Here is a 9,907-nt window from a genome sequence, read left to right on the forward strand (position 1 = left end):
GTGACGTCACACAACCTGTCCGCCAATCACAGGCGTGCAGACTTCCATGAACGAAAGAGAAATGAGCCCATACGCGCTGTTTTACCTCCCGATATCAGTTTCCGGTCGTGCCATCTGCCGACTGCCTTCTGCCAGGGGCATGCTCATGATTTTTTCAAGGCAGCGATGCTTGAAGCGGTCAACTACGATGACGGCGGGCATTTTATTCTTATTTTTTGTTTTGCAAGGGGTTAATAAGCTTCTGTTAAAAGCGAAGTGCTGTAGTAGCGTGGGCTCCGAAATATTTTCGCCCACTCGGGGATCTTTAACACGCATTGGTATCGCTCGGCCCACGGAAGCTTTGTCGTCACACTATCTCGGAACCAGTAGATGAAGGATCAGGCTTTAAGTCTCACGGAAATGGTATTCAGCCATAGTTTATAAGCTCTTTCGGTCGAAACGCCGTCGGCGTAGTAGTAGTAGCAGGCAAAGCGTGTCAAAATGATCGGAAGCCCCGTAAAAAAAAAAAAAAAAAAAAAAAAAAAGAAAAAAAAAAATCGTATAATATTTGATTCTAGTGACTAGTGAGCGATTGATGTGACAAAATTGATGACAAGTTAATAAATTCATTGTAATCGATTATTTAAAAAATGCAAGAAGGCTGTTGAAAGGTGCCAATATGCTCAGAATGAAAATATGATGCTTCATGATGGCAATAAAGTTTAAAGAGTGTAATTGATGGATTAAATAATGCTATAATTGAAACACTGAGTAATTGAAAAAACTATATAATTAAAAAATGCTTCAAGGGTGTCAAACTGCTCAGGATAGAAAATTTTTGCTGAATGATGAAGCGTAATGATCGTACTAACTTTCCAAGTTCATTCGCGTGGTAATTGGAAGCGCCCTAACCAGGCCCCCTGATGTCGCGCATTGTGTCTAAAACACAATTGAAATCTCCGAGCAGAATGTGGGGCACGTCATCGAGAAAGTATGTCGTGATGAACCGAAAGAGCTCGTTTGTCGAACTACGCGTGACTGGCGCGTACACGTTGACAAAGCGGGTCCTGCGGCCATCTAGAAAAGCGTCGACGACAATCACGCGCCCATCTATGCCATATGTACAATGAGATGTGGGGTGCTCGCCCGGTCCTGCCGAAGACCACTTTGCGTGTTCCTTTTCACTCCTCGGCTGACCAACTGGGTCGGGGAAAGAAGTGGCAAACTAATTAATTAATTTAGGGAATCGAATGTCGAGCGAAAGCTCTGTTAATACAAGACGCAAGGCTGGTTTCCACGTTTATTTTCATTACTTATTTCACGCTATAACAATTACGAGCACGGCCTCTGGGGTGAAACTGCCGCGGTTTCTATGTTTATAAATTTGTACATTGGTGTGGAGAAATTTGTCAGTGCACGTTAATCCTCAGATGGTCGAAATTACTCCGTAACACTCCATCCACTACGGGACATCTTTCTCTCTTTCCGCTTTCACTTTTAGTGCTGCTGCATTAATACCCGCATTCTCGCAAAAACCCGATGTATGAAGCCGATTTGACCTTTCCGAGACTTCAGGCATCCACAGAAACAAGTGAGACAAATACAGCGCCTTTCCTTTCCTGTAAACCAATTATAGAACGCCGGCAAACTTTGATGCGAACCACGATGCAGGCCGGCCTGGCTTCTCCCTCAACTTTGAGAGTTTCAGTTATGCTCAAGCGTGCGCAGACGCAAAATTCGGTGTCCTGTTCCGGCCGCCGAGGGCGCGACTTCCTCCGCCTCCGCAGCCACCGGTGGAGCTGCCATTACATACGGGAAAGAAGACGACGGGTTCAGCTCCGACGCCACGGTATCGTCCCAAAATGGCTAGGACACGTAATCCACGCAATTTACCACTCAAAAGGCAAAATTCACGAAACTGCATATAGAATCCTAAAAAAATCACATTTCTCTCCCAGCCAGATTAAAATTATCTGGGTCCCTGCGCACTCGTCCCACCCGGGGAACGAACGAAACGGCCCACAACGTAGCTCGAGGATTCGTCAACCGGGCAGTGGACCAATCGTGCCTGCGAGGGGGGAAGGAACGCATGATAACATACCAAGAAATCACCATGTATTACAGGAATAGCAGACTAGAATACCCAGCCCCGGATAAATCCCTCAGTAAAATCCAGCAAGTGACGTGGAGGCAGCTCCAATCGGATACCTTCCCTAACCCTTTCAAACTATCACTGGTCAACCCAGGGCTGTACACCCCCGAATGCACGCTTTGCGATGCCAAAAAGGCCGACCTAGCTCACATCTTACACATGTGCCCTGAGCTCCAACCCAAAGCCGAATGGCTATTATCTAACCCACTACAATGGGAGGCTGCGGTGACCAGCTCCGAACCTGTGGTACAACTGCGGGCGGTGAGCTGGGCTTTGGAAGTCGCCGAAAGACACGGTCTGACGGCCACATCACGAAGCCAACGGCAAGAAGCCCATTGATCATTTGACAAATGTCTTTCTTTTCTCTCTCTCTCTCTTTACGGAAATAAAGTTTTCACCGCCACCACCACCTACCACTCGAGCCGCTTAGCATAATTCAGTGGAACTCTCGGGGCTTTCTCAGGGTGGCCGTCGCGGTGCTTTGCAGACCTTCTTGACCACCTTGGGAGATCCGCCAGCAGATTTCGCTCTCCAGGAAGCGGGACCTACCAGACCCACACTCGGGCTTGCACCCTTGTTCACTAGTCACGCGCCGCTAGACAACACGACCTCGAGCTCACCACAGGTAACATTGAGTACACCATGGTACAAATCCCTTATGCCGACAGAATCAGTGACTGTACATACTCAACATCTACTTTTCGCCACAGGCGCCCGACTCGGACTTGGGGGAACTCCTGAAGACAGTGCGGCTGGCACCTAAGGCACCACTCGTGTTTCTGGGCGATTTTAACGCGCCGCACACAATGTGGGTTTACCGGAAGCATGAACCCCGAGGCGCGGCGCTTGGCCGAACACATGTCCCAGCTCCAATTCACACTCCTCACAGACCCACTCTGCCCTACTCGCACTGGATCCTCTAACTCGCGACACTTGTCCCGACATCACCTTCGCCTATTGCGTGACGCACGCTGCTTGGGAGAATCTTAATGATACCTACTCTCGGTAACGACCACTGCGTCATCCGACTTAACTTACGGTCCACACGTACACGTCCCGCAGGCCCTGGGGCGAAGCCATGCTTACCCAGTGGCCACAATTTAGGACAGTTCCCATTCCTAACAACCTACTCTCCGAGGGATACGGTGCAGGGTCCAGAAAACTCAGTGCTCAACAGCGCAAACACACAGACGCTTCTCCTGACGGATGACCAGCCTGCAATGGATAACCACCTCCTTCATCTGTGGGATGCCCGCCGTGGTCTGGTCCGATGGTGGAAGCGTACCCACAAGACGAACAAGCGGCTCCAGTTGCGCATATGCCACCTTACGACACGGGCCGAGCAAATGTGTCCCAGAGTATGGAATCCAACTGGATCGCTAGGTGCGATTGAACCGCTGAACACATTTGCTCCAAGAGCACTTGGCAGCTCTTCCGCACTCTTCTCTACCCGGCCAGCACACGCGGTGAAACACAACGAAATCTAAAACGCGTTCTACACATATACCCGGGCATGCTGATCAATTTGTTGACGACTTGCGCTCCCCTCTATCGCATAGCGTATTCAAGGGGGTGTGAGTTGCAATATGCTGGGCAACCAAATGCAGATCCGGATGCTCCTTTCACGCTTCACGACCTTGACACATATCTCGCTAAGAAAAGACGCGGTACGGCTTCCAGCAGAGACCGCATATAACAGTCAAGCTGTTGGGGAATCTGCCGGATCAGGAGTACGCTCTACTCTTCGAACATGTCAATCATATTCGGATGGCTCAGGGTCCTTTCCGAAGGAATAGAAGACGTCCCTCGTGGCTTTCATCCCCAAGCCTGGGAGGGCCGTACACTTTGATAATCTGTGCCCAATTTCCCTTACTTCATGTGTCAGAAAGCTTATGGAGACGATGGTACCCGACCGTCTCTTCCCTTACTTCGAGGATAATTGGTTTTTCGCCGACACAATGTACGGCTTTAGGCCACATATGTCAGCTCAGGACATCTTGCTTCAACTTTGAGAAGACGTCATCCTCGCCAAGCTTAGGGCAGGACCATCATTGCTCTGGACTTGAGGGGAGTGCTAGGCAGCGTAACACAAGGCTCTATCACCTCTAACTTTAGCCGTACCAACGGCGTTTGCCTACGTCCAGGACGTCCTCTCCCAGTTGCGGACCCTCCTCTGGATCGATGATCAGGAGTATGTTCTGTACCGTATGGAAACCAGAGGTACACCCCAGGATGCTGTGTTTTCGCGCTTGCTATTCAGCATAGCCATGATGGACCTCCCTAAACTACTGCAGCAGGTAGAGGAGGTGCACCATGCACCACGTCACTTCTGGGCCAACACAGGATCCATCGGCGCCATGGAGGAGATCCTCCAGCAGGCAGCCACTATAGTCGCGACATATGCTAATGCCTGCAAGCTCATCTGCGCCCCGTCCAAATCGGAACTGCTACACATTTTTTTGGAAGAAGGCAGCAAAGCAGGTAACAACACAAAACATAAGAAGCACACACAAATACATTCACGTCACCAAGACCGATCCCACCTCGATAAAAATCTTCCTGTGCGAGGGACCTGTGCATGAGGTGAATGAGGTCCGGGTCTTGGGCCTCCATATTCACCGTTGGATCAAAGCAGACACTACAATCACCAAATTAAAGCGCACCGGGGACACGGTGGGACACATACTGCGGCGGATATCGAACCGGCGTGAGGGTCTCCGAGGGTGCGACGCGCTCCGTGTTGCGCAGGCCCGTTACCAGCCGCATCCTATATTCTACCCCGTACCTACATCTCAGCGCAGCCAACGTGTGACAACTCGACGTCATCATTAGGAAAGTGGCGAAGCGGGCAATTGACCTCCCAATCACAACTTCCACGGACCGGCGATGTGGCTGGTCCGAACTGTTCGGGCCACTACACGGCGGCAGTGGTCCACCGCAACGCGCATGTAAACGGGCTCTCTTTCCAAGCCCAGAGGGCTCACCAGGCCGAGGAAGTAGCAATTGCCATCGCGGTTTCTGACCCCCAATGGCGAACTGTCATCGGCGACTCGAAGTTCGCCTGTGAAATTTATATGCGGGGCACACTGGCTCACTGCTTGATTTACAGTATGGTCCGCGACGTGGAACCCCAGCCTAGGCGCATATATGGGCGCTGGCCCATCACGTACTACCGAGGAACGAAGCCGCAAACACCGCTGCCCGTGCGCTCATCCTCCGGGCATCCACCCTCCGATTCCCCGATGACGAGCTAGGCCAGCCGCTGCCTCGGTTCTGAGATATTATGGATGGCTGCAAAGCTCGGCACCGACGGTACCCACTACTGCACCTCCAGCGAAGGGGCTGTCGAAGGTCAACGAACGTGTTTTGCGACAGCTGCAGACCAAAACTTTCTGGTGTCCGGCTCAGGCTGCCCGCTACGACCCAAATGTGAAACCCGAATGTCCGTGCTGTGAAGACAGCTAGCCATTGCTCTTTATCCCACATGACGTGGGCATGTCAATCTAGTGCCCACTTTCCTCCTCAACCCACCCCCACTGAAGAGGCTTGGGAGGTCTTTCTCCTCGGGTGTTCGTCGGTCGCGGCCCAAAGAGGCCCTGGCCCGCCGTGCTCGCAAGGCGGCTGGCACTTGAGGCGGCCCAAACTGCGGCTGCAGACCAACTGACGCCGGCGTTCACCATCTTCGCCGGCTCGAGTCCTCTCATTACAGGAAACGTTTCGCAAGCAAACGGAATGCTGGTTGTATTCGACAAGGGGCGCGCGATGTGCCATTTGCAGCAGCAATGTTCAGGCTTTCGAATTTCTCTATTTGCAGATTCCACAATGCTTTCGGTTCTTTTAGTGCTGCAGCACACATGCAATGTGTGGTCTGGAAGCATGGCCGCCTGATTAACACAGCAAAATAAGATATAATAATACAATTCCAAAAACAGTTCGCGACCACCTCACTGACCACCCACTTCCTAAAACCATGCAACCCCTTCATAACCGGCCCAGACAGGAGGCCATAGCAAGTGCCCTACAAGAGGCATATGCGAACGAACCAGATACGGTTTACGTGGGCGCAGCACAATATCCCCCCACCCCGCTCAGCCTTTTCGATAAGCTCGATATCCGGCCGCTTCAAACACATCACGTCAGACTCTATCATAGCCTAAACGTCCGTAAAAACGGAAGAATCCGCTATAGCCATCGCGATAGTCTCTTCCACTGCCACCCTCATCTTTCAATGATTCTAAAATACAGCACAAAATTTCGCCCGAGGCCAGCTACACACTCCCTCTCACAGCATCCGAACTACCAACTCTCAACCACCTCGATCCATACAGCTATATAGGTACCAGCCCACTCAGGCAACTCTGGTAATGAAGCGGCTCGTACCGCTACTCGAGCATACGTCGACCGAGCGACATATACCGGACTCGACTCTGGCAGCAGGCAGCTCCAGAGATCGGCTGAACGCGTTCCTCATCGGCTGAAGAGGAACAGGTTACGCACTGGAGCCCCCCCCCCCCCACCACCACCAACACACACACACACACACAGATAATCATTAATAATAATAATAATAATAATAATAATAATAATAATAATAATAATAATAATAATAATAATAATAATAATAATAATAATAATAATAATAATAATAATAATAATAAGGCCACGAATATTTTGCCCAGATACCGTGTCATACCATACCGCAAGGAAGGGCGGGCATACGATGAAGCTGGTGGTGTGAGACTGACTGTCTCTGGCTGCGTCTACCTCCCGAGTGTGATCTTACCTCATAACAATACTCTCTTCCTTACTTACCCCTGACTAGCAAGGAGCGCGATCCAGTAAACACTTCGTATATGCGTTGGTTGGTTGGTTGGACAACTTTTATTTCCACCGGAAAAGGGCGTCCTCTTCCATGCCTCCGGCACGCATGCTGGGGAAGGTGGTGAGTCGTGCAACCGCGGATTAAAGGCTGGCAGGTAGGTAGCCCTTGGTTTGTTCCGGCCTCTTCCGCCAGATGGACGGTGCGTTGCTGGATCGCAGGGTCCGCGCTTTGCAGCAGGGTATTCCAGGCTTCTCTACTTGTTATGCTTTGTCCTATCCCTGAGGATTGCGGGCACTCCCAAATTATGTGATGAGACCCTCGTATGTGCGTGAATGGTCTGGTGACATCAAGACCAGTTGTGACGTCATGGTCGTATGTGACACCATCGTGACTTAAGTGTCTGTTATTAGACATTGCCGCAGAAGACTTCCGGGGGATGTAAGGTCACACTGTTCCCGTGGCTATAGCGACTTTCGCGCTATTTTGACGCAAATTTGACATTTTTTTACTATAAATAATTCACTGGTTACTCTACCCTCATTAATTTTTGGTTCTATGTTCATTTTTTCCTCCTATATCTGATGCAATCATTCATTTTCTCATCTTTATTAGTTCCCACCTAAATAAAACGTTACGGACGGATGGACGGACACGATCGTGGCCGCGAGCACGAGCCATTAAAAGCTTTCGCCTTAAAATGTATGGGCCTTCTACTGGCTCTGAAGCTGAGCCGCCTCCGCTGCCTCGTACGGGCAGAGGAGAAAATGGAGAAGAAAGAAAAAATTGGGTGGGTTAAGCATGGCTTGAACCTACTGATAGAGCGAAAGCTGAGTGTTGTAGCGACAGCCTGTTTAACACCCCATTTTCTACCCGCGGTTTTTTCATCATTTTTATTTAAATTAGGTTTTGGAGAAAGGAAAGAGCCTTATTGCTTTTGAGTGGATTACACTGAATTGTGGACACCTACGATTCATGTTTTCTTGTATATTGCACATTGGCCAAATCAGGTGGGTCAAATTATTATTGAGCCCTCTACAATGTGGTGAAGGTTGGCTGTTCCTTACAGGGCTGTTGTTGTTGTGGCTGTAGGAAGAAGGAATAGAAAACGCACGGGCCTACTATTGGCTCTGTAGCTGAGCCACATCCGCTGCCTCGTGCGGACAGAGGAGAGAAAATAGAAAAGAAAAAAAAAAGAATAGGGAGAGAAAGACGCGCGCCGAAACAGCCGTCGTCCACCACCTAAGCGGGACTCGTAGTTCAACGCCGCTTGCGGCGGGGGCTATCGTGCCACCAAATTTTTATCTGTTGTAGGCCGTCATTGCACCCGCCACCGCATAGGTGATGGACGAAGGCTGTTGCGGCGCGCGTCTTTCTCTCCCTCTTCTTTTTCTTTCTTTACTTATCTTTAACGTGCGCTGACATCGCACAGCAGAGAAGAAAGAAAAAGAAGAGGGAGAGAAAGACGCGCGCCGCAACAGCCTTCGTCCATCACCTATGCGGTCTTCTCTACTTATCTTTAACGTGCGCTGACATCACAGCAGGGCCCCGCCGGGGTGGTGCAGTGGTAAGACGCCCGACTACTGTGCCGGAGTACCCGGGTTCGAACCCGACCTCGGCGGTTGCGTTTCGATGGAGGCGAAACGAAGAGGCGTCGTGTGCTGTGCGATGTCAGCGCACGTTAAAGATCTCCAGGTGGTCGAAATTACTCCGTAGCCCTCCACTGCGGCTCCGCTTTCTCTCTTTCCACCTTCACTCCCACCTTCCTCCCTTCCCTTACGGCGTGGTTGCGGTGTCCACAGAAAACAAGTGAGACAGTTATCGCGCCTTTCCCTTCCTATAAAAAAAATAAATAAATCATCGCACAGCAGTCCCCGCCGGGGTGGTGCAGTGGTAAGACGCCCGACTACTGTGCCGGAGCACCCGGGTTCGAACCCGACCTCGGCGGCTGCGCTTCGATGTAGGCGAAACGAAGAGGCGTCCGTGTGCTGTGCGATGTAGCGCACGTTAAAGATCCCCAGGTGGTCGAAATTACTCCGTAGCCCTCCACTACGGCTCCTCTTTCTCTTTCCACTTTCACTCCCACCTCCCTCCCTTCCCTTACAGCGTGGTTGAGGTGTCCACATATAACAAGTGAGATAGTTACCGCGCCTTTCCCTTCTTATAAATCAGTCAGTCGCGTAGTAGGTGGTAGTTCCTGGCCCTATGGGGCTGGGACGGTAGGTCAACGCCGCTTGCGGAGAGGGCTAGCCAGCCACCGAGTTTTATCTGTTGTAGGCCGTCATTGCACCCGCCACTGCTTCGGTGGCGGACGGCGGCTGTTGTGCGCGAGTCTTCCTCTCCCTCTTCTTTTCCTTTCTTCTCTATTTTCTCTTCTGTCCGCCCCGCCGGGGTGGTGCAGAACGTGTATACTCTCGCATTGGTTGAAATGCACAAATTGAAGACCACTGTGCCAGACTGGATTTCAAGAGTCGAACCACTATGCGAGATGAAGGAATTTTAACTTGACAAAGGCAACTCGTATGAACCTGCCGGCTTCTGTATTAACAGTGTCATGCTTGTGGTAACCGCTCTTCTGTGAGCGTTCTGTTTGTAGCGCGTTTTTGTTGGTTTTGTTTTGTGTTGGTGATGACCGGCAATAAAGGAAAAAAAAAGCCGGGGTGGTGCAGAGGTAAGACGCCCGACTACTGTGCCGGAGTACCCGGGTTCGAACCCGACCTCGGCGGCTGCGTTTCGATGGAGGCGAAAAGAAGAGGCGTCCGTGTGCTGTGCGATGTCAGCGCACGTTAAAGATCCGCAGGTGGTCGAAATTACTCCGCAGCCCTCCACTACGGGTCCTTTTTCTTTCCACTTTCCCTCCCTCCTTCCTCCCTTCCCTTACGGCGCGGTTGAGGTGTCCACAGAAAAACAAGTGAGATAGTTACCGCGCCTTTCCCTTCCTATAAATCAATCAATCA

Source organism: Amblyomma maculatum, chromosome 4 (genome assembly GCF_055883805.1).
Source record: "Amblyomma maculatum isolate TAMU_Amacu chromosome 4, ASM5588380v1, whole genome shotgun sequence".
In the NCBI taxonomy this organism is placed as follows: Eukaryota; Metazoa; Arthropoda; class Arachnida; order Ixodida; family Ixodidae; genus Amblyomma; species Amblyomma maculatum.